The sequence below is a fragment of the Pinus tabuliformis genome, chromosome X (assembly GCF_031772625.1).
Source record: "Pinus tabuliformis cultivar Carrire ecotype Pingquan chromosome X, CPIR1, whole genome shotgun sequence".
NCBI lineage: Eukaryota > Viridiplantae > Streptophyta > Pinopsida > Pinales > Pinaceae > Pinus > Pinus tabuliformis.
Genome location: NC_142308.1, coordinates 1,176,080,230 through 1,176,103,998, shown reverse-complemented (window position 1 = coordinate 1,176,103,998; position 23,769 = coordinate 1,176,080,230). Strand labels below are relative to the sequence as shown.

Sequence of the window (23,769 nt, the reverse complement as noted above, 5' to 3'; positions counted from 1 at the left end):
GTGTCAGTGCTGACATCACACAGCTCTCGAGCAAAGTAGTTTATAGTCTTGTGCCTCCTTTTAGCTACTTGGAGCGCTAAGACTATGCTTCCCACAACTAGTTAGCAAGTCAGGCCACCTGTGTAAGGCTTCATCCGACTACTGTTTAGTTTTCTTGAGAAGAGTTCACCATTTAACTTCTCCAACTGCACCGCGCCACCATCTGTGATTTCCTTAATAACATATGGTCCCATCCCATGCAGCAAACTGAGAAACTCTCGGCGGTGGTCCCCAAGTCTGTCAATGTAATCAAGCTCATCCTGCTCTATTACTACGATCTTTCTATCAAGAAAGTCCTTCTTTATTCCTTCCTCAAGCTTCTTGACTTTTGCTTCCGCCATGGCACTTTTCTCCCTCAACTGAACTTTTTCATTCATGAGTTCTTAGAGCCTAAGATCACCTTGCTATATATCTTCATCGAGTCCCAACTGTTCGTCTTCGAGCTCTTCCAACAACGTGAGCCTTTCGTCCAGGGGTCCGCGGTCTATTACCCCTGTGAGCGCCACTATGCGCAGACTAGACATGATAGACTCCATAGGCATTACAGCTTCTACTCCATCAACCAACCAAAAAGGCGTATGTCCGAGTATGCGCAGGTCCCAATCACTTCACTGTGTGTTGCATACCTCGTCAAATGCTTCCGCATGGATAACCTTCTGCGTGATTGTCCTTCCCACATATTGTCTGTCCAAAATTAAGAGCCAGCTGCATATCTGTCCCCCCAACACATGCTTATTGACCATACCTCTCAGCGCGGAGTTCATGCGCATCCACGTAGGTTGTTTTCCATATGCCTATAACCACCTTGCTAGATGTGCACGCGGATCATCCCATCCATCATACTTGTGTGTTAGTCACATCTTAGGCTTCCCAAAACGTGTGTGCATAATTCTCCTGCATTTGCGCCAGTCCTCAAAGCTCCCTTTATGCGTACTTGACCACCTCGTGGGCGTAGCACGCAATACCCAATTCAAAGCTTGGAAGCATTGCTTTTCCGGCCCTTCTCTTTCAAATCTATCCAAGAAGGTATCTACCTCACTTATCCCATCATAAGTAGGCAAGTCTCTTACTTTTGTCGATACGCAGCGCAACGACCTTGTCATCATATTACAATTCAATGGAGTCACGTCATGTAACCGATTCTTCCACCGCTTCATTTCCTCGTCTGAATCCAAAGTACAGGAGCTCTCACATTACCATGCAAGCTGTCCATCAGTAGTGGGATTCACCCAGTCCTGGTTTCACATTGTTATCTTATAGATGCATTCTAAATCATCATCACTTTCATAGTCGCGTGCCGGATCTGTATAGCACGATCCTTTAGTAGGGTCCAGAGGTATAACTACACGTAATGACTTCTTCTCAAAAATCATCTTGTGCTTCTTCAGATTAATCACCCCGTTCATGTCAGTGGCCCAATAAATTCCTAAGAGCACGGGGTAGGGATTGTTGTCATCAACAATCTCTATTACTTCAAAGTCTGCTAGCGCGCTTGCTCCCTCAATATCCACAGTGATTCCCTGCAATCACCCCATGGGTATTATTTTCTGCTAGTTCACCATTCGCAGCTGAATAGGAGACCACTACAGCGTAGGCCTCCCCATGCACTCCCATGTCTTCTTCGGCAGAACATTCGCATCTGATCCTAAATCCAGAATTACTTGGTCCATCTCATATTCTCCAATTTGACAAAGTTAAAACTGTTGCTTACATTCAATAACTCCATATCATTCCAACTTCCCTGCCTATTTAGAAACCTGCTAGAAAGAAATCTTTTATCTCTCCTTTCCACACTTGAACTGCCACAAACAAGACTTTTACTCATGGAAGAAGTCACTGCTTCCTGAAGAAAGTCCAAGTCAGAGGTTGATCCTTCCGAGCTTGTCAAATCAATATTTCTGGTCGACCAAATCTACTGCTATTGCTTGGTTCTCCCTTATATAATGCAACTCTGACATGCCTTGTTTGACCAAACCAAACAGTGAGATTACGTGTTGAACTTGACTGCCCAGAAGCAGCATAAATTGGATGCACCTTGCATGTCTTCTTCAAGTTTGATGAACTGGAGGTACCTCATTTAGGAACTGCTGAATTTGGGAACAGTGACTTGCTTCTTGAGGGATGTCCACCAAATTTGGAGTATTCCCTTGGTTCCTTGTCTTCAATATAGAAGCTTTGAGAGCAGTCACTCTGTTAATACCCCCAATTCTTGTAGGGTGATGTGAATTGCTTATACTAACATAGGGGTAAACTCTCCTGACTCTTACCTCAAAAATGAATAAACTCTCAACGAAGATCTAGGTACCATAAAATGATGTAAACTTATAGCTTAAAAACAAGAATGCTCAATGAGACATTTAAAAGATTCAGCAAACAACATTAGAAGTAACAACTTATCTACCGACCATATAAATATCTACAGAAATCTGTAGGGATATTCGTAAGCTTTGCTAGCTCTTCATTTTCTAGTAGGACACTTCACCACAAGCATGAGAAGCTTTAATGAAGGCACAAAATGCACAACCTTTTAAAATTCAAAACATGATAGATCTCTTAGGTAATTACACAACATGCTTTAGTTTAATATGAATATACACTTGAGGAAATATTTAATTCCAAGACAAATAGCTAAAAGTTTTGGTTAAGTTACGGGGAAAAATCATTAACATTCTAAATTCTCAAAACAAAGTACATACCAAATTGAACATTAATTTCAATTTTAGTTAGAATGTTGCAAAGAAAGAATTCTAAATCAGAGAAACTACTCAAATAATCAAAAGGTGTCATGAGGCTATCTTAAATTGCACTATATACCCCATAACGTCATCAGACAACATATATCGCACTAATTTATCTTTCTGAGCATGTAGGAACCTTTTAAGACTGGTGCACTTAAGAAATCTTACTGTTTTGAAAATTATTCTTGAAAGCTTTGAAATGGAATTTCTAGCTCCACCTTATAACTACTAGTAGGAAATATGACATTATAACAGTCATAGGGATACTTATATCTAACAATATCAAAAGCATTCAATTTGGTTTTGATACTCCAACAAAATTTGTTAGTCAGTATTACATTGAATTTGTGAAAAAAATTATCTGCTTTTTTGAATTATATATGACCAAAAAACATGTTGAGTATTAAGAAATAGATAATTGTCTACTTGTTTAACATGAATTTATTGTTATCTTATTTTCTAGGTTTTTGAAGCGTAAAAATGGTGCAAAAGTGATGTTTATGCATTGAAGTGTCCTGCTTTCCAAATCCAAGTCGAGCAGTTGTTAAATTTTTCCTTTACAATATGGCAACAAATCATTTATTTCATGGAAAGAGAGAAGTGTCTGGAATGACGACAAACAATGAGTCATACTACATTGCCCTTGTTGAAGGGCTAAAAGAGGCAAAACAACATGATGTCAATGATATTGAAGTCTTCACCAACTCGAATTTGATATGTAATCAGATGAAAGGCATCTATCGGGTTCGGAAGGACAATTTAAAACTCCTTCATAAGGAAGCAATAAATTGGAGTTGTCAATTTCAATATTTTACCATCAATCGCTCTGCAGACATTGAAAAGATGTCCAGTGATATAATGTCCAGAGCATTTTTAAGCACATATGTAAATGTCAAATATGACATAGGATCACCATCCACTGCAACATAAATCATTGATCACCATCAATATAGATCTCCAGTATGCAAATGGGTTGTTGTTATCATTTTTCTTGGATCTATCATAGCATGGTTCTTTCACTAAAGAATAACCCGTTAATGTTTTATTTTTCCTCAACATGCAACGATTACGGTTTTTTGTATGGGAGACAAATTTATGGACAAATATAATATATTCCATGTATATGGACAAATGTATTTTGAGAAAAGTAACTGGTTCATGGTTTTGTGATTATCATTAATACATTATGGTGTTGTCTAATTGACTTTTTATCTTCTTCTTTTTTTCTATTGAAAATGCCTCAGATAGGCGTACATATCATGCACAATTATTAATTTACATCCAAAAGTTGCATAAATTACAAATCTACTGCACTCCTAATTGGTACATATAGCAACTAAAAGCATTTGTGATCTTCTACATATCACTATACCTATAATCATGCCGTAGAATAGCACTAAGCTACATATTTTTGTCTTTGTTTCACATCACACATCTAGCTTTTGTACCCATAAGGAAAGATAGTCTCCAATTTGACTCCCAAAAACCCATGGAAAACAGTGGAGGCCTGGCTCAAGGGCAACCAATATTTACAGTGCTATTGACCATTAATGCGCGACCGCTGTATATGCCCACCGCTGGATAATGTACTTGCTTAAATCCAACAGTGGGCATATAAAACCTTAATAGAACAATAGACATTGGTTTCCTGGCGCAAGAACTTTATCAAAACATCCAAATCTCTCTCTCATATCCACTGTTGATCGTTCCACTTTTGCACAACAGAATGACTGTTCTATTTTCTTTATTGTTGTACCTACTTGATAGGACAAATAGGGTTGAAGGTTGTCTAAAGCCTAAAGGCATTTAAAAAAAACTTAATTCTATTAGAAAACAAATTTACAAATGAATTCGGAAAATGGCAATTTAATAAGCACTGCATTCTAACACCTTGACTAGTCAACTAAAATACCTACTTGAAACTATACATCTGTTGTTAATAGAAGCCACATCCTGTTCAGTTTTTATGTTCTTATAATGCATTTGTTGAGTGAATGTATTTCAATTTATTTTTATATAATCAAGTATATCACTAGAGATGATTAGCAAGCCTTTTTCCCTTTTTGGGAAAACATCATGTTTTTTTTCTTCAAAGGAATGGACAACATGAAGGTTTTTTAGAAGGCCAAGCCATCCATATGATCCAACCTTATCAAGAAATGCCGCAATAAAAAATATTATTTCATAAATTCAGCGAACTTCCACTTCATCTCCACAAGCCAGACACTTTGAGTCAACAATGCTCACCTCTGATAACAACTAGGAGAACATTCAACTATTCATCCTCTCCTTACTATTTGGGCTCTGTAGTCTGAAATTTTGGTTGAATATTGAAGCTATAGATTCCCCTTCCTTTTTTTCTCAAGTCGAATTGCTTTGGGTATATTTTTTTATGTTTTTGTTGTGCGACAAAATGCTTAACCTCGCCAACAATCTCACCACTGATCATGTGAATATCTAGGATTGGGATGATTATCAGGTGAGATTGTTGGAGAGGTTCAACATTTATCTACACAAGAGTAATACAACATAAGGGAGAAGTAGTATTTTCTATGAAAAGGTCTAGAGTAAGAAGTGAAGTTTTTGGCCCATTTGAAAATTTAAGTCAACTCCTCTTGTTGTTTTATATCACAAGAAAATATTTTAGCCACATATTGACTGTTGTCACCGATTCGTAGAGGTTTGAATGATCTATTGCATATATTCGGCATTGCCACGACATGTCTGCGAAGTGTTTAACAAAACTACTGATTTGATTTTGTTAACGTTGGATTGAAAATAACTAAGTTTTAACAAAACAAACATTAGCAATCTCTCTTGGTCTTGTGGAATTGATTGTTTTATTGAACATTTCCATGAAGCCAATACCAAATATTCCTTGTGGGTTTGCAACCCTGAGCCAGGACAGAGGATACTAACCTCATAGTTGTCACTGAGCATTCTGGATCACGACAATGCACATGTCTCACCTCCATTAAATATGCAGCAAAAGGAAAATAATTATGTGAATACTACAGGAAATTGGTAACCATTCAATTTTACAGCATTAAGGAGAAGCAATATCTGCTATGAAAAGGTCTAGAGTAAGAAGTTAAGTTCTCTGATATAGTATCTTAACGATTGGCTTACTGCATGGTGCTTGATATTTATAGTATTAGAACAAGCTACAAGCCAACTTACTAAATAATATCAATTTGATTCGAGCTACGAAGTTACTCTTGACAAAACTTCAGAACAATATTTTGCTTGTAGAGTTACTCTTTGTAACTATGAACATAATTTTTTTGAATAAAAGTTTACATTCTCTGCATACAGAGTGAGCCCCTATGTTTGATGGCAAATCTTTCAAATCCAAATTCTGAGAAGGCATGTGCATGTTATGTTTACACCATGCTCTTGCTTGAAAAATTGTTATGCATGGGTAGTTGTGTTATATTATTTGTTGGAGCTCTAATGGCATAAATGTTGGCAGAGTTTTCGGAATGGGCAACACATATTTGTGATTTTTATCAGTATTCTTGGTTAAACATTCAGTAAAAAGAGTATTGGAGTGTGACTCACTGTTGTGTTTATTGTGAAGTATTGTATTAGCTCAAAGAGTTGTGATTGTTATTAGAACAAGCTGCAAGCCAACTTACTAAATACTATCAATTTGATTCAGGGTTAAATCCAATTAGGCCTTTCTTGCTACAGTTCTGAACAAACTGTAAAAACATTGTTGATTATTCATCATTGTGATGGAAAGGTCCATTATATATCTTTAGTGGGAGGCATCGAACTTATAGAAGTCATATTAGACCGCGTTGGCATTTTTCAATTCTATTATTGCATTGATTTTCTAGAAATGTTGACATCAAGGAACTTAGTAGCCTACTACTTACGTTATGAAAACAACAGTTTTATTGGTATCCTAGACTATGGTTCAAGATATTGTTATAATTCATAGAATGTCTTGAGCCCTGGTGTTTTTAACATAGCTCTTGAGAGCCTACTTGATAATTTTTCTACCATAAGTAATATCTAGATCTAGATATGCTTCCGGAACAACTAGAAACTCCTAAACTCGAAATATTTATGTTAGGGTCCAGTGCTGGAAAGATATGTTTACTGATGACTGTAGAAAATGTCTATTACTCACTATCAAAATATGGTCAATAACTATGTTGGGTGTCAAGGAGTCGAGGATTTCATTGGAATTTGCAAAGATCATTGTGATATGTACGATATTTCTTATGGCCCAAGATTTCCATGCTACAGATTGAGGTATTGTTACCCAAGATCTCATTAGGTAATTTAAAGGCTAATCTAATGATGTTTTGAAGCCATCATATGCTTGTGTAAAATTTCAGTATCAGGGATCCAGTGCTGAAACATAGTTTATAACTTTGTTAGGCCTATCATGGGTAAAATGGAAATTCATATATGAGAGGTTGTTTGTATAAATGCAATGTTTCACTGAAAATTTTGGCACACCAATATGGCCTTTCATTTGAAATCTAGATGTGGCCTTGAAGCATACTAAAATCTTGGACTTTTATTATTCAAGATTTATGGATTCCAGTTTGTAGATGAATGTTGGAATGATATTTCAAGAAAGGAACAACCAGGCATTTGCAAGACAGGCCTTAATGATTGAGTAAAGAATTCATCTGAAATTTATATATGAGAAAATAACAGAAATATTGCAACTTGGTCAGACAACACCTACACAACTAGAATGTACCCATAATATTGCTAGTAGAATGAAACTACAAAGTTCATATAAGTTGACAAGGTGCTTCTCTGCTAAGGTGCACAACTAGAAACTCCTAAGCTCAAAATATTTATGTTAGGGCCCAGTGTTGGAAATATATGTTTACTGATGACTGCAGAAAATTTCTATTATTCCTAATCAAAATATGGTCAATGACTATGTTGGGTGTCAAGGAGTCGAGATTTTCATTGGCATTTGCGAAGTTCATTATGATATGTACGATATTTCTTATGGCCCGAGATTTCCATGCTACAAATTGAGGTATTGTTACCCAAGATCTCATTAGGAAATTTAAAGGCTAATCTAATGATGTTTTGAAGCCGTCATATGCTTGTGTAAAATTTTAGTATCAATGTTCCAGTTTTGAAACATAGTTTGTAACTTTGTTAGGTCTATCATGGGTAAAATGGAAATTCATAACTAAGAGGTTGTTTGTATAAATGCAACCTTTCACTGAAAATTTTGGCACACCAATATGGCCTTTCATTTGAAATCTGGATGTGGCCTTGAAGCATACTAAAATCTTGGACTTTTATTATTCAGGATTTATGGATTCCAGTTTGTATATGCACGTTGGAATGATCTTTTGAAAAAGGAACAACCAGGCATTTGCAAGACAGACCTTAATGATTGAGGAAAGAATTCATCTGAAATTTATATATGAGAAAATGATAGAAATATTGCAACTTGGTTAGACAACACCTACACAATTAGAATGTACCCATAATATTGCTAGTAGAATGAAACTACAAATTTCATATAAGTTGAGAAGGTGCTTCTCTACTAAGGTGCACATACTCATTACCCAACGAAGTTTTGAATGGTAGTTTATGGGTTAAGGTTCGAAATATTTCCATCAGAATGTCATCTCCAATGAGTAATAATATAACACAACAACTACTTAGGTGAGGCTTCCAACAAAGTTCCTGTAATTTTGGATGGTGTGGGTGTCTTTCCTCCCATGTTCATTGTATGCCTGTTCTCATGTTGGAGAAACTCTACCACATTTCAGAAATCATACAAAGGCCATGAGAAAGTTGATAAGAATGCATTCCTGAGTGATCATCATGTAATTTATGAGATGGGAATTATGGGGTCGACATGGAATCCTTACAAGTGTTGAAATAATCGATGATCCATGTTGTTTGAAAACTAGATCAATGAAGTGTTGATGGTTTGAAGTGCACGAAATATATGTTGAGGGGAACCGGTGGGAAGTGGTTTGGCCAAAGCATCCATCTATAGTTCGACAACTACAATTTATCCTACTGGTACCCCTCTTCATTTCCAAAAACCACCAAAGGAAGTGCTGGAGGTGGTTCACAGTTTTCCAAAATCACAAGTGGTTTGCTGATGTACTTAATGATGAAGTTGTTGTTAGTGAAATTTTTTAGAATTTCTGTTGTCAGAATCTGGTGAGGTGAGAACTTGATTTGTGTTATTAAACTAGTTTTTTTTACTGTATATATGAATTCATTACCCTGAAAAACCCTAGGGTACTTCGATTGTACAGAGATTACCCAACAAGCTTGTGATTTCAACTGAGATAGATCTGTGCCTAAAACAAAACTAATAAAAGCACGTCTAATTTTAAAAAAGCTACCATATAAGTTTCTTTCTAAGACTGGAAAACAATATTAATTTAAAACAAGCATGAATACATACAACGACCATAAGATGCCCATTAATTGATCTGCCTCTTTAAATGTTGTTGCACCTTCACACAAACTGCAATCTGTTTATGGACCCAAACATTGTATGGATATGTTGAAGGTGCAGGCTATATGGATCTGTTGAACTGAAGTACTATGCATTGTTGTTTTATTTATTGAACAAAAAAATAAATACAATGCAACTAAACTTCTAAATGTGCTCACTGAATGATTAACCACCAACACCCTGCCTTTATTTTATAGAAGCAAATAGGCTAGGGTTTACAAAATAAAGACATCCCATATACAATGCCTAACTTAAAGTAACCCTAACAATAAATCTGCCTAGGATTTAAAGGGGACATTTTGTCAATAATATTACTAGTAGTCATATAATTAAATTGTGGCAAAGGATCAGGTTTCAATCTCTGGACCCCATTGGTTATGGGCCACATTCTATGTTAAAGATTTACCAGAAATCACTTCCTTAGCAGATTGGTTCAAAAGCGGAAATATGGCAAAGGGAGCAGATTTCAAAGAATGAATCATTGTTTTCATTAGCATGTCTGAGGAACATAGACAGAATAGAGTGGACACTTGGAAGGATCTTCCTTATTAGCTTAAATTGGTTAATTAATAATTTAAAGGGGCTACCATTGGAATGATAAGTACAGTGATTGCAATGGATTTGCTTTACTGACATGAAAAGGAAGATATCAAAATGGAGTGGAGCTGAACATCAAAAGTTTGGAAATATAATAGATTTCTAGCAAGAAATTCACTACAATGGATTTCATTATATTCAATTTATTGCAAAATGCTAGAACTGTTTCCTCAAGACCGTGGAAACTGCCACATTATTGACTAATAGTTCCCTGGTGCTTCCAGAGCATAATTTCATGTAATGATGCTTATACAAAAGGTAAATTAATCTATCACAACTTTTTCACTTACTGTACAACTGGAAGTTGGAAAACTGTGAACTAGATAAAATACAAGCCTTCAACCATGACCATCACTTCCATATGCGTTTTACAACAAAACATATTTGTATAGAAGACCAATTTCCAACCAACCAACCACAATAGTTACCACCCCTCCTAATAACCCTGAACTATAAAAATTTAGTCAACTATATTAGAAATTATCTGAGGATCGTAGATAAAAATTGTGTGCTTAGCTGAGAATTGTGTGATTGGCAAAAGACCTCATTGTGTGCTTGGATGAGAATTGCGTGCTTGGAAAAAGACCATATTGTGTGCTTGGCCGAGAATTTATGTCTTCCACATTGAGGTTCAATGCATGGACAATCCTGGTTGGAAGCAGAACTGTAGAACAACTTGAAAAAAAAGAGTGTCCATGTTAAAATTTTGTAAATTAATCAACACATGTATTATCCTAGTAGACAATAAACTATATGTGGCCAAGAACTTCAACACGCATATATATACGAGCACACAAGATCAAAATAAACACTTTCACCGAACACACAACTTAAAGATAACAACCGACCTTGATTTGGGCAATAGGGCAATACACATATTATCACAGGCATAAAAGGACAGAACATCATTCAATGAACATCAACAAATCATGAAGAGGGAATGTTCAAAATAACATAACAATCTACTATGCTATCATATACTATTCCATGAAGGCAAAATCAGCTTGATGAGGTCATGAAAATCCAACAATATCTCTGAGCAGAGGCAAGGAATAGAAAATCCAACAACAAAAAACGCAATAATAAGGTTCAAATCTCACTGGCCTTTGACCATCTAACCATAACTTTATAAAGATGTAAAATATAAAGATCTATAAATCTAATAAACACTGAACCATGAACATAGGTATGAGAACATAGAAACTACATGTTTAAGTATAAAAATCAAACATGTTGCATGAACATAAATAAGTAAAGAGATTCTATTTGACAACCAACATGATGGATAGGGAAAAAATACAAGAATGGGAAATGAACCCATATGATGGTCCTTATCCTCAACCATGAACAAGCATAAAAAGGCATGTAAAGCCCATGACTTTTGCATAGGAAATACAATTCACACCTTAGTGGGGGAAAGGCGTTGAGGACTGAACTTTGTTTCAATGAGCAATGCATGGGAAGAAACATAAGCACTGACAATGATCACATTTGGCAATCCTAATTTTTCAGTGACCATGAACAGATTATGAAAAGGGTATTTTCATAACAACATAACAATAGGAAAACGTATATTGCCTTATCATATGAAAAAGGGAAACCTGCCTAACGAGGCCATGAAAACCTAGCTTATCTATTCTTTGTGCATACCTCATTGATTCCCACTAGAGTCGAAGCCCTTCAATGGATGATCAGTCATGGTAGAAGATGATGCTTCTCCACTTGTTTTATAGTTACCTAGAAAAGTGTCAAACATTATCGCAAAGAAATTTGCTAGAGCATCAAGGTATATGTACGCACACAACGAAAGAATGTCAAATGTGCTTGGCATGGCAGGTAAGGTTGGATGGTCTTGCATCTGCCTTTGGTCTTGGGTTATCACCATGGTTGCGTATTGTTGCATTGCTATAAAAATAAACATACCACATGTTAAAGAATGGTGATTATTAAATACTTAAATCTAAAACCATGACTCTATTCAACACATGAAACTAACCTGGAACCATAGACATGGCATTATTTGATCGATGCTGTCCTCGCCTATTGAGGTATCGAAACACAAATGGTTCATATTCTGATGGATCAACATTTAAATCAATTTCCAAACCATTGTTTTGTTTGTTGCTTCTTCCTTTCTTTGTGGGGCTAAGGAAACTCTTCTTCCTCTTCAAAGATGGATCAAGAGAACCCAACCCAAGTGTGAAGCCAAAATCATTAACGTGCAAATTATTGGCTTCATTCAACATTTTTTAAGCATACCAGTCAACTGGTTTGCTTTCGTCGAAGTAGTAGGAGGGTTATCTAAAATGAGATGTGCATAGCTAAACAACTCCTCCCTTGCCAAATGAAGCGTCTTGGCATTTTCATCAACAATATTTGTGGCCATAAGAGTAGCATCGACATCTACATCATGGTTTTGAAGCTCTATATTGATCTCAGGTGGGTCATTTCATATGTTATCCTCTGCATGCTGATGAAGCAATGGATTTGAATTATCCGAGTGGAAATACAACCAATTAACCTTTATGACATGCTTGCAAATGTTTCCACAGATAGAACATGGACATTCACACGTGATAAAATCCATATGATACCAGGTGACAAGATATTTTTTACCTTGATCTGTCTGACTTCTCACCTAATAAGCACGGGCTATGCTCTCATGAGGACAACAATCAATATCCAAAATTTTTCTTGCTCGTTCGACTAATAATTCTAGTTTCTTTTCTCTCTTGTAGTTGTTTCAAAATCCTTCTTCTTTTAAGATTTCCTTGAACCGATAACAAGGTTCAATTGTTGTTAGTAGCATATGCAATAACAAATCCATCCTCCGGGCACATTTTTTCTTTCTATCATATAGAAATGTTGTTTTTAGGTAACAATGGTATGACTCAACAACATTATTGGTTTCCTGATTTACATGAGGAAACTCCCGACAACCTTTCACCCACATACCTAATTGCAAATAGAACCATGTCATTCTCACTATATCACCTTTATAGAAGAAAAAAATGCATATCATACAAAAAAAATGTTTACTTACAAATCTTATCTCCAGTGACCCAATTCTTGTGGAAACAGTCTAAGAACTTCTCTTCGTCTGCAAATTTGATAAAAGATTGGTTGATTGCATCTTCCACTTCACAATTGAGAGTGTGTTTCATGATGAAACCTAACTCAATGAACATCTCATTGGATTTTATGGAACTAGTGGCCAACCAATTGACATTTTTTAACCAAGCCCTCCGTACATGCCAAACGCATAAGATCACATTACAACCTGTGATCCTCCTGCCATATTCAATGCATTTTAGTGTGCTTTTTTAGAAAAAATGCAAGTTTGGTTATATCATGACAATGTTAAAGTTACCTCAAGGCACTGATTTCAGCCAATGCATCATCAACCATGAAAGCATTGACTTTCCAATCAAGACGGGTTTGGAAACACTTGCGCATGAGCTGCTCCAACCATATTGCGATATCATCTAATGTGTTTTGTGATGCCATGACCCATGCAACTGGTACCCTGCTTTGTTGTTCATTAAATACCACGAGTGTATACAATTGATACTATCATATTCAACATTATATAAAGCAAAAAACAAGTTATTAATCATTTGGAATGTATACAACTTAAATAAATATATACAATCAATCATTGGCATCTCACTTACCCCGTATTTATTTGTATTAAATGTTGAATCCATGGCTATTAAGCTATTGTGCGATAGCTTGACCATTGTCTCCAACATCCACTTTGTTTGAATCCATATTATAAAAGGGATCTCCACACCATTGGTCTTTTGGTACAAGAAAAAAAATTCCCGATGCTTTTGATACCAAAGGTTTACACTCATTTCATCCTTTTTGTGAAGTTGATAATTTCCCTTCGCCAACCTATTATAGATATTTACAATATCTTTCCTACATAAGAAGAAATCCCTATCTCGAGCTACCACATCCATGTAAACATGTCTCTTAATGTGGGTTCTATACACTACATCAACAGGAACTCCCAAAAAGAAACAACTCTTTACATATGCAACAATGTCCCTTGAAAGCTTTGGCCTATGCAAGGTCCTGGTCTCACCTAAAGTGTCACGTTGACCATGACAAACCCAACCTTCCCCATCTTCATGTTCATACATATTGAAAGTTAGTATTGCTCTATTAGGAATTTCATGCATAACTTTCACAATAAAGTGGCATTGGCAACCCCTCTTCTGCACAAATGAGGTCCTTCATTTAGCTGGAGGATCTCCTTTTTTGTCCTCTGGGCCAAATGAACAATGATAACTACACCAAAAATTTAAAATGTTAGTACATACAAATAAAGATAAACGTGGTTTCAAAAGATCTAAACAATACATTTTTTAAATACTCACATCTCATATCGCAATGCAGCGATAACTCTTTGTTTTGGTTCTTTTTTTGTTTTTCGTATGAATTTACATGGATCAATAGGATTTTATTCCTCTCCTTTGATAAAGTCAACAACTCGTTGTAATGGGATTACGAAAACTTGATCAATACTATTGTTTTTTCTATTTATTTTCGTCCAAACCAAGTCTTTACTAGAGAACGTCATTTTGCCTTTGAGGTCTTGCACCTCAAGATCCATGATATATTTCCATTTTCTTCGCTTGCCCATTTTGAACTGATTTGGTCAAACAATATGCAAGGACATTAGAACTGAACTTTTAAGCTTAACAAGTTATCCAACACATATATAAATATAAAACCTCTTTTATGATTTTTTTGAGGTATGAAATATCAATCACTCTTTAGAACAGGAAAAGACAAACCTCAAATTTGAGGTTGGATCCTTGACAAATCAGATTCAGAACCTTCTACTGCGGGTCAATACACTTGAGGATATTTAAGAGAAGACAACATAAGCTTTGGTAACTGGTCAAGAGCAATTACAGCAGTTGGAAATCACAGTGCAGGAACTTAAAGCAATAAATTACAGCTTGATGCTGGATAAAACAACATTGTAAGCAAAGTATCAAGATATATCTGAACAGCTTGAAGCCCGTCAGCAGATGCTAAAAGAGTTATAGGAAGAAAACTCTGAGATGATGGGTTAGAGAGACAACCTTGTTTCAGAAGTTGAAAGTAAAAGTGCATGCATCTCTGATCTTGAAGAGGAGCTTATTCACTTAAAACAAGAAAATTCAGAAAAAGTTTTATGTTTTTCCTTTATCCACAAAGTTGGTGTTGCACAGTGACAAGAATCTGGTTAGTGTGTCTTCATAGGGTTGGAAATGGATTTGAAAAAAATTGAGGGAAAATTGCTAAAATGGTACAAGTGCAATATTCTGTTTGCTAAATCTAGGATCATGGAGGCTGGTCGTGTATATATTACTCTTGTTGGTTTCCATCCAATGCCAGTTATGCCTCATTGAAGAAGATTTTGAAAAGTATACCGAGGGAAGCCTACCATAGGATATTACAGATCTTATTTCTTACCAAGAGTGTTGAATAAATTTTAAACAAAATATATATAGCGATTTGATTTCAGGATGGCGCTAGCTCTCGTTACTTGATCATAATGTATTTGGGTGAAACATAAAGGTGGCTTGGACCTTGTGGATATCCGAGCTCAAGGCAAATTGTTGTTAGCTAATGGGTAATCAAATGCATGTCAGGCAATGAATCTTCGATGACTCTTGTAAATTGCTAGATATCAGATCAAACAAGGGAGGCATCAGAGGGGTATTAAGTGAACCCCCTTTCAATCTGCATGCCAACATCATCTGTCCAATAGATTTCAACATAAAAGGGTATCAAAGGACCTTTCAATCTACATTGGCCCATCACCTGTGCAATGGGTTTCAACATAAAGGGTACCCCTATGCTGAAGGGAATCTGGAAAACTTCGCAAGAGTTTTGAATTCAATCTGGAAAGGGATCCAATGGGTCTTAGAAGGACCTTATTACATGCAATGGAAACATTTGGTGCTTTTCCACTAATCAGGCTCATTGGGTATGTTGGATAGGTATAGGAGCCAGTGCTTGAGTGTTAAGGGAATTAATCAATTGGAAGGACCTCCTGCATGGCCATAAACAAGATTAGCTAGAGTGGAAAGATTTATCCAAGAACAAAGGGCTATTTGGGAGTGACAAAGCCACTTTACCAATGTAAAGACCTTTGGGATACCCATAAACGAGAATGACTAGATTTGAAATTTTTCACAAAGAAAAAAAGGTCATTAGGTAGTGACAAAGATGTTTTTCTTAAGCCTTCCCAAAGGAAGAGAAGTGTATGACTGGAGAAATCAGAGCTGAAGTTTTCGGGAACATATTAATATACAAAATATGATCCCTAAACCCTTTATTGTAACAAAATTTAACAGAAGATAGAATCTCAATAATGGCAAAAATAAATAGCACAAAAAGATGCAGGCTATTTTGGATGCAAGCCTTTCCTTTAAGATGCAGCTTCTTGCCTCATTCACTTGGAACATGGTGTTCCTAAAAGGAAAGACTCCTAAAACAACATGAACAGATGCAATCCAATAAATGTTGGCCATGTTTTTTGAGGGTGACCATTTGCTAAGCAGGGCTAGACTTGAATGAAAGGCCTTTCTACAATGCATGTTTACATCACAACTCTACTAGTAATCTATCCTCAAAGATTCTCGGTGCTACCATAATATATGTGAAATTTATAGCAGGCAATCATTATGGTCACATTCCACTACCTGTGGCAAAAGAGATGTGCTAGAACAAAGAAAAGGCAATGAAATTTCATCTTTTATAGCTATTCAATATGGCACTAGGTGTAGGATTTAGATCACATGCATTTTCCCTAATTACGCGGGTAAGTAAGCGGAAGGCTATTTTAAATAATGTTGACATAGCATGTACTCTATGAAAGAATGACAATTTCGTCCCTCTAAGTAGAGTGCCAACTTTTTCGAGAAAAATGGGAGAGTCCTAAAAAAGTACATAAATTGGCCCAAGAGAGCAGTGAAGGAAAGTTTGGAAAATATTAGGGAAAAGGGAAAGGAGGGAATCACAACCAAGTGTGAAAAATGGACCCAAATCACATTACATATTAGTTGCAGAAACCACCATCTTTATCACAACAAATTGAATTTAAGATGGGAACTTATTTGTTGATGAGGATGGAATGTTGGTTCAGTGGTAAAGATAGTGGCGAGTCAGGCCATCCACTAAGGTTTAATTCCTCGGAGGTATAAATAAGTATTTGGGCCAAGTGCAAATCTGGGGTGATTTCAATGGAAGAATTAAAATATTTTCAAGGTAGCTTAGGTAAACAAAAATGCATGTGTTTAGTGGGTTTCCCCTTGAGGGTTCTGGGCAGTCAAGTTCACCTAAGCTACTTCTGGGCAGTCAAGTTCAACACGTAATTCTTTCTTTGCAACATTCTAACTAAAATTGAAATTAATGTTCAATCTGGTATGTACTCTGTTTTGAGAATTTAGAATGTTAATGATTTTTCCCCGCAACTTAACCACAACTTTCAACTATTTGTCTTGGAATTGAAGATTTCTCAAGTGTATATTCATATTACACTAAAGCAAGCTGTGTAATTACCTAGGAGATATATCATGTTTTGAATTTTAAAAGGTCGTGCATTTTATGCCTTCATTAAAGCTTCTCATGCTTGTGGTGAAGTGTCCTACTAGAAAATGAAGAGCTAGCAAAGCTTACGAATATCCCTACAGATTTCTGTAGATGTTTGTATGATCAATATATAAGTTGTTACTTCTAATTTTGTTTGCTGAAGCTTTTAAATGTCTCATTGAGCATTCTTGTTTTTAAGCTATAAGTTTAAGCTATATGTCTCATTGCCAACTACTCTTGCAAATTTGGTCAACATTGTTGGTCTATATGTATAACAAAATAGGTTATCTTGTGGCATTGCTAGCTTTCTTTCAAAGAGCATAGTCTGGCATCAGATCGAGACACTGAATCTGAGTTTAAATTCATTTAGTGGAGAAATTCCAAGATCTCTTGCCAATCTCTCTTGTCTAACCTACTTGGATCTTCACACCAATGAATTTGCAGGTAACATAGTTCCAGAGCTTGATAGTCTTTCACAACTCATATACTTGGACATTTCTGATAATTATCCCTTAGGATCAGTCCCCGATGAATTGTGCGACCTTATGGATTTCAACTTCTTCAATCTCTTGGATAATCTGTTGGAAGGAGATCTTCCTGAGGGTGGTGGATGTAGTAATTTTACTGCTTCTTCATTTCTTAGAAACAAGGCTGTATGTGGAAATCTAATGGGCCAAAAATGCAAGCTCAGTCCAAGATAACAACCTCATCTATTGAGCACTGGGGTGATTGTTGGGATCACAATAGGAAGCACCCTTTTCGTGTTGGGCCTTATATTTTCTTTGGTAAAATGGAAAATGTTGAGACAAGAGGTTTTCCCTAAGGTGGATGAGAAGAGAAAATTGAATCCAGCCATTGAACCTACCCTTTCTTTTATGAGTAATAGCAAGTCAAAAGAGCCCCTCAGCATAAATGTAGCCATGTTTGAAAGCCCTCTCCTTCGCCTGACACTGGCTGATATACTGCGGATCACAAATAACTTTTGCAAGACCAATATTATTGGAGATGGTGGGTTTGGCACAATTTATAAAGTTGTACTCCCTGATGGAAGAACTGTTGCCATCAAAAAGCTTGGACAAGCTCGCACTCAAGGTCATATAGAATTTCTAGCAGAGATGGAGACCTTAGGAAAAGTCAAGCACAGAAATTTGGTGCCATTACTGGGATATTGCTCTTTCGGTGATGAGAAATTGTTGGTTTATGATTTTATGGTGAATGGAAGCCTTGATTATTGGCTAAGGAACAAAGTTGATGCATTGGAGGTCCTTGATTGGCCCAAACGATTTAAGATTGCTATGGGTTCAGCTAGGGGCCTTGCATTTCTTCATCATGGCTTCATCCCTCACATAATCCACAGAGACATGAAAAGTAGCAACATACTGCTGGATGCTGACTTTGAGCCTAGAGTTGCAGACTTTGGATTGGCGTGCCTTATAAGTGCCTGTGAGACTCATGTGAGCACAGATATAGCAGGTACATTTGGATATATTCCTCCAGAATATGGTCAGAGTTGGAGATCAACAACCAGAGGTGATGTCTATAGCTTTGGGGTCATTTTGCTTGAGCTCCTCACAGGAAAGGAACCAATTGGACCAAATTTCAAAGATATAGAAGGTGGAAATCTGGTAGGATGGGTTCAACAGATGATCAACAAAGGGCAAGCAGTTGAGGCCTTGGATTCTGTCACTTCTGATGGATCTTGGAAGCTTCAAATGCTTCAGATGCTGCAAGTGGCCTCAATGTGCACTCATGATGATCCTGTCAAACGCCCTAATATGCTGCAGGTCATCAAGATTCTTGGAGATATAGAAGGCCATCCCCCAAAAATTGGCTAAGTTCACTGGTAAAATACATCAATATTATTCGCTACTTTTGCAACTTAATTTCAGCTAGCTCCCGTTCCCTTTCATTTGGTCTTATCTACTTCCTTTCTATGTGTTATTTGTCAATTTTATTTTAATTATGAAGCTTACACTAGATTTTGTTTCCTTGATCAGCTCTCGAGTTCCTGTCGCACCTCGCAACGGGACTAAGCTAATGGGAAAGCGTAGCTGAGAGCTATTGTTGGGCAACTTTTGGAAAGGCCCAACTGAGAGAGATTCGCTGGGCACTTTTCAAGACACATGATTTGCATGAAATATTATGCAGCGCATGATCTAACAGAGTAGATATATGCAAACCTCTATATTCTTCACAAGATTTTTGTAGAATACCATACCTATTATAAATATCACATGTTCTCAAACTTTTCAATGTTCTTCATAGGTTTCACAGAGTACATATAGTGCAACTAATCCTATTTCTGTGTTCGTTATATACAATGTTTCTATCAAAAAATTGAAAGAAATCTCTGATCCTTTTGAGGACACAACTCTTTTCAAATTCTTACTTATTCAAGGAGTAGTCTAATGAAGAGTCTCATAGGGTAAATTTGAGAGAAGAGTCTTAGGAATCACTGTATTTGAAAATGAAAGATTTGAGCCTGTAGAAACTGATATAGGGTAAATATGAATAGGTGGATCTTACATGCCAGTAAATGACGTTTTTGAAATTATTATGTAATGATGTTATTAACTCTACAATGTTATTAGTAAGGTTTGTAGTTACTCCCATAGATAACTTGCTTCTCGCCTCGTTCGAGAGTTCTGATCGCGAGAGTTTTGAGTTCTGAAGGCAAACTGTGTCTGAGCTCGATGGCGAATGGGGAGGGAGTTCTTGCACGCAGTTTTGCAGAAATTTGAATACCGACCACCAACTCGAGACAGCCCATCGCGCCGCAGCGAGATGTGACCAAGGTTCATCAAGACTCCCGGATCTGGATTTGTCAGACGAGATCCCACCACAATTAATGTTGAAGGGTGGCGGAGGGTGGCAGAATTGTTGATTGCCGGAGCCAGACGTTTTTCCGGGCGGGAACAGAAACCGGGCAATTCCTCCGCCTTGTTAGACTACTCCCTTTTTCATTGGTGTAAAGTATTGAATAGACATTTTTTATGGGTTTGATTTTTTAATTTACAAAAAAAATTAAAAAATATAAATTTGAAAAAAATATGTAAAAATAACATGTGTACAATTCGTACAACTCTCATTATATCAATCTATACTCTAATGACAGAGATGTGTACTATAATATGAGCATTATATAAAAAAAATTGTCATCATTCAATATTAAATAAATAATTATTAACTTGTTATCATTCCTTTCAATGTCAATTATATATATATACAACTTTGATCTATAATATATTTTTTTAATTATATTAAAAAATTAATAAAAAAAATGTTAGACAAATATTCATATCACTCACTTTACAGTTTTATTATTGTTTGGAATACATAAGACCCCTCATGACATTAAAATATTTTATTAAACTAAGCGGCAAGAACGCTAGCTGCTAGCTATACGACCTTGTTATTATTGTTATCTCTGCCACAGGAAACCAATAATGTAATAAGTTTTTGGTCAAATTTATATTATTTTAATTAACTTGAAAAATTTTCAAAATTTTCAAAATATAATATTACATATTAAATTTATTAATTTTTTAAAATAATTTAATTTATTTATTATCAATTTAATTGACTCTCAAACATATTATTATTAACAACTTTGTACTATGAATTTATGGTAGCCTTTTAATGTATTCCACTACTTGGTACATTAATGTCTGCATTGTATAGCCTTTTAACGTACTTTGCTGCATTGAGTGCTAGTACCCTTTAATTATTGTATATACCCAAATCCTCGACAGCGCCTAACCAGCATACCATAGGGTATTCAATGCGTCGGGAGATGCAGGGGAGATAGCCCGCTAACACGCGAATTCCCCTTTCTTATTTAGTGGCGAGTTTCCGAATTCGCGTGTTAGCGGGCTATCTCCCGTGCATCTCCCGGCGCATTGAATACCCTATGGTATGCTGGTTAGGCGCTGCCCAAATCCTCTTATATGCAATGTCCGTTCCGTATGCAATGTCCTTTCCGTATGAATGACATCTAGGATTACAAGTTCCACACGGAGAAGATTAATAGAATCACGTTCACTAGAAATGTCAGAAATAAAAAGTTTCACTAGAAATGTCTGACACCCATGTTGCATTATATGAAACAAGTCATTTAAAGTTTTCCTTATCGTGATTGTGTAATCAAACTCCAAATAGGGTTAACAATGTCTTAATTTTTTTGTGTGGGGCAAAATAACGTTGCTATATCAATCGTTGATTAGGGCACAACTATTCTAAAATTTAAATTAGGATAAAGGAGAATTTTGTAGGGGTTTCCTATTACACTTTATGATAATTTTGATGTTTATTTTTTCATATATTTATTTTGAATTGAAAAATAATTATGAAAAAATATTAATAATAATAAAATATTTTAATAATTTTTTAAAATTAATAATAAATAAAATATAATTGAAATTTATAAAATTAGTTTTAAGTAATTTTATTTAATTGGGTTAATATTCGTTTATTTATTTATTTATATTTAATTTTAAAATGGATTGAGGTTTGTTATTGAAATAATGAAATTTGGTATACATTCTTAATGATGATTAAATCACATTCAAAGTTTAATGTAAGAGGGTCATTCTTATTTTTATTAGAATGGTGGATTTTGGAATATTTAAGAATAGTAGATTTTGAAAAATATTAAAAGTTCAACGAATATGAATGAAGTTAACAATTTCACTTAGCTACTTAAACATGTAAGAATTTGAATTAATTATCCTTGATTTCTCTTATATTCATCAAACATTTAAACTATTCTAGAGTTTGTATGTTTGTAATAGATGGAAAATGATGCCTTCGACGTATATCAACCATATTTACTAATGTGGTTGTGCTAGTTAAGATATAAACATCAATATAATTATAAAAAGACATCTTACTTTTTGATGATTAATTGAAAATTTGTAAAAAAAAAAGTTGTATTTGCACACCTCCAATGAAGTAGTATGAAAAAATGTAGGTTTTTGTGGACAAAACATGAAGGGGCACATTAAAACTATAGGATTGATGATTTTTGGTAAACATAAATATCTCCATAAATAATAGGTTTTATAATCATAAAAACAATGTTATAATCTACAAAGCTCATTTTGAAAACAAATGATCTGGAAGACAAGTTATAAGATGTTATTTTTTTCTAATAAATGTCAACAAAAAGATGCCATTTCTTAATTTGAGAAATGTGTGACTTGTAAAATAACATTATTTATAATTTAAAGTTATGAAGTGAATTGGAGAAATTGGTGTATTCTTGTTTGTTATACATTTATATTTGCATACCATAAATACATATGCAATATTTAAACCTAGGACATGCATTTGTAATTATTTTACAATGGAGTTTTCAATTACCATAATAGTAAGGAGTGAACTTAAAAGATTTGTCTCTGCATGTCTTCTAAGGATTGTACCATTGTGCGTCCTTCCCATACACTTCACAAACTTTATGTGCTTTTGTACTTTTGCCAAGTTTCAGTGTAGGGTGGATTAGTCAAGGGTTTGGGAGCTTAGCATAAAATGGGTATTTTCAATAACTTTATCAACATTAAATATAAACCAATAAAGAAAGGAAAGGTTGAAAATTTTAGAAAACATTTATTTATTTATTTTCTTGAGTATGAGAAAAATGTTATATTCAAATTCCAAGAGAGTACATAAACATCATAATGATACCAACATATACCAACAGTTCAGTATTGATACGAGTCCATAATGACTCGACGGTAAAACATGTAAAGCCATCTTTATCAGTTATCATGCCCATATGCACAGTTCTAAACATATTTACATAATATTCAAATATCAAAATAGTCTAATAGTTCCTATGTTCAGTATGCAAGTCCTGTAAAATGAGATATTATATGTAAGACACAACAGTGAATAAGAGACATAAACAACAAAAAAGTTCTGATATATTCCATCAGCAGTTGCAATATGGATCCACGGAGAAGAGGAATTATCCTGGCAGTGGCAGCACCCCGACATCCATGCAGTGGTCCCCCATCTTGATCTCGATGTGCATCCCATCCAGCTTGTCCAGTAGCCCTCGCTTTGAAAGTCCATCCGCGATTTGGTTGAAATCTCTACCAATGTGCACAATCGTAGAGTCCTTTTGAGTGCTCCAGAGATATGTGATTTGTTGCAGCCAACCTTGGAGTGTAGGTTGGTATATTTTTGCATATCCCATGACATAATCAATGATAATCTTAGAATCCCCATATATGTGGATTTTAGGGATGTTCAAAAATTTAGAGAACCAGAGTAATCCCCATAATGCCATGGCTTCTGCCCTAGTGTTTGTGCCGTTGCCAGCACCCC

The 23,769-nt window shown here is 35.6% G+C and overlaps 1 pseudogene; it reads left to right on the top strand.

The window, feature by feature from the left end:
- The first annotated feature begins 1,156 nt into the window (after positions 1–1,156).
- On the top strand, positions 1,157–19,279 carry LOC149144124 (leucine-rich repeat receptor protein kinase EMS1 pseudogene; annotated as a pseudogene).
- The last annotated feature ends 4,490 nt before the right edge of the window (positions 19,280–23,769 follow it).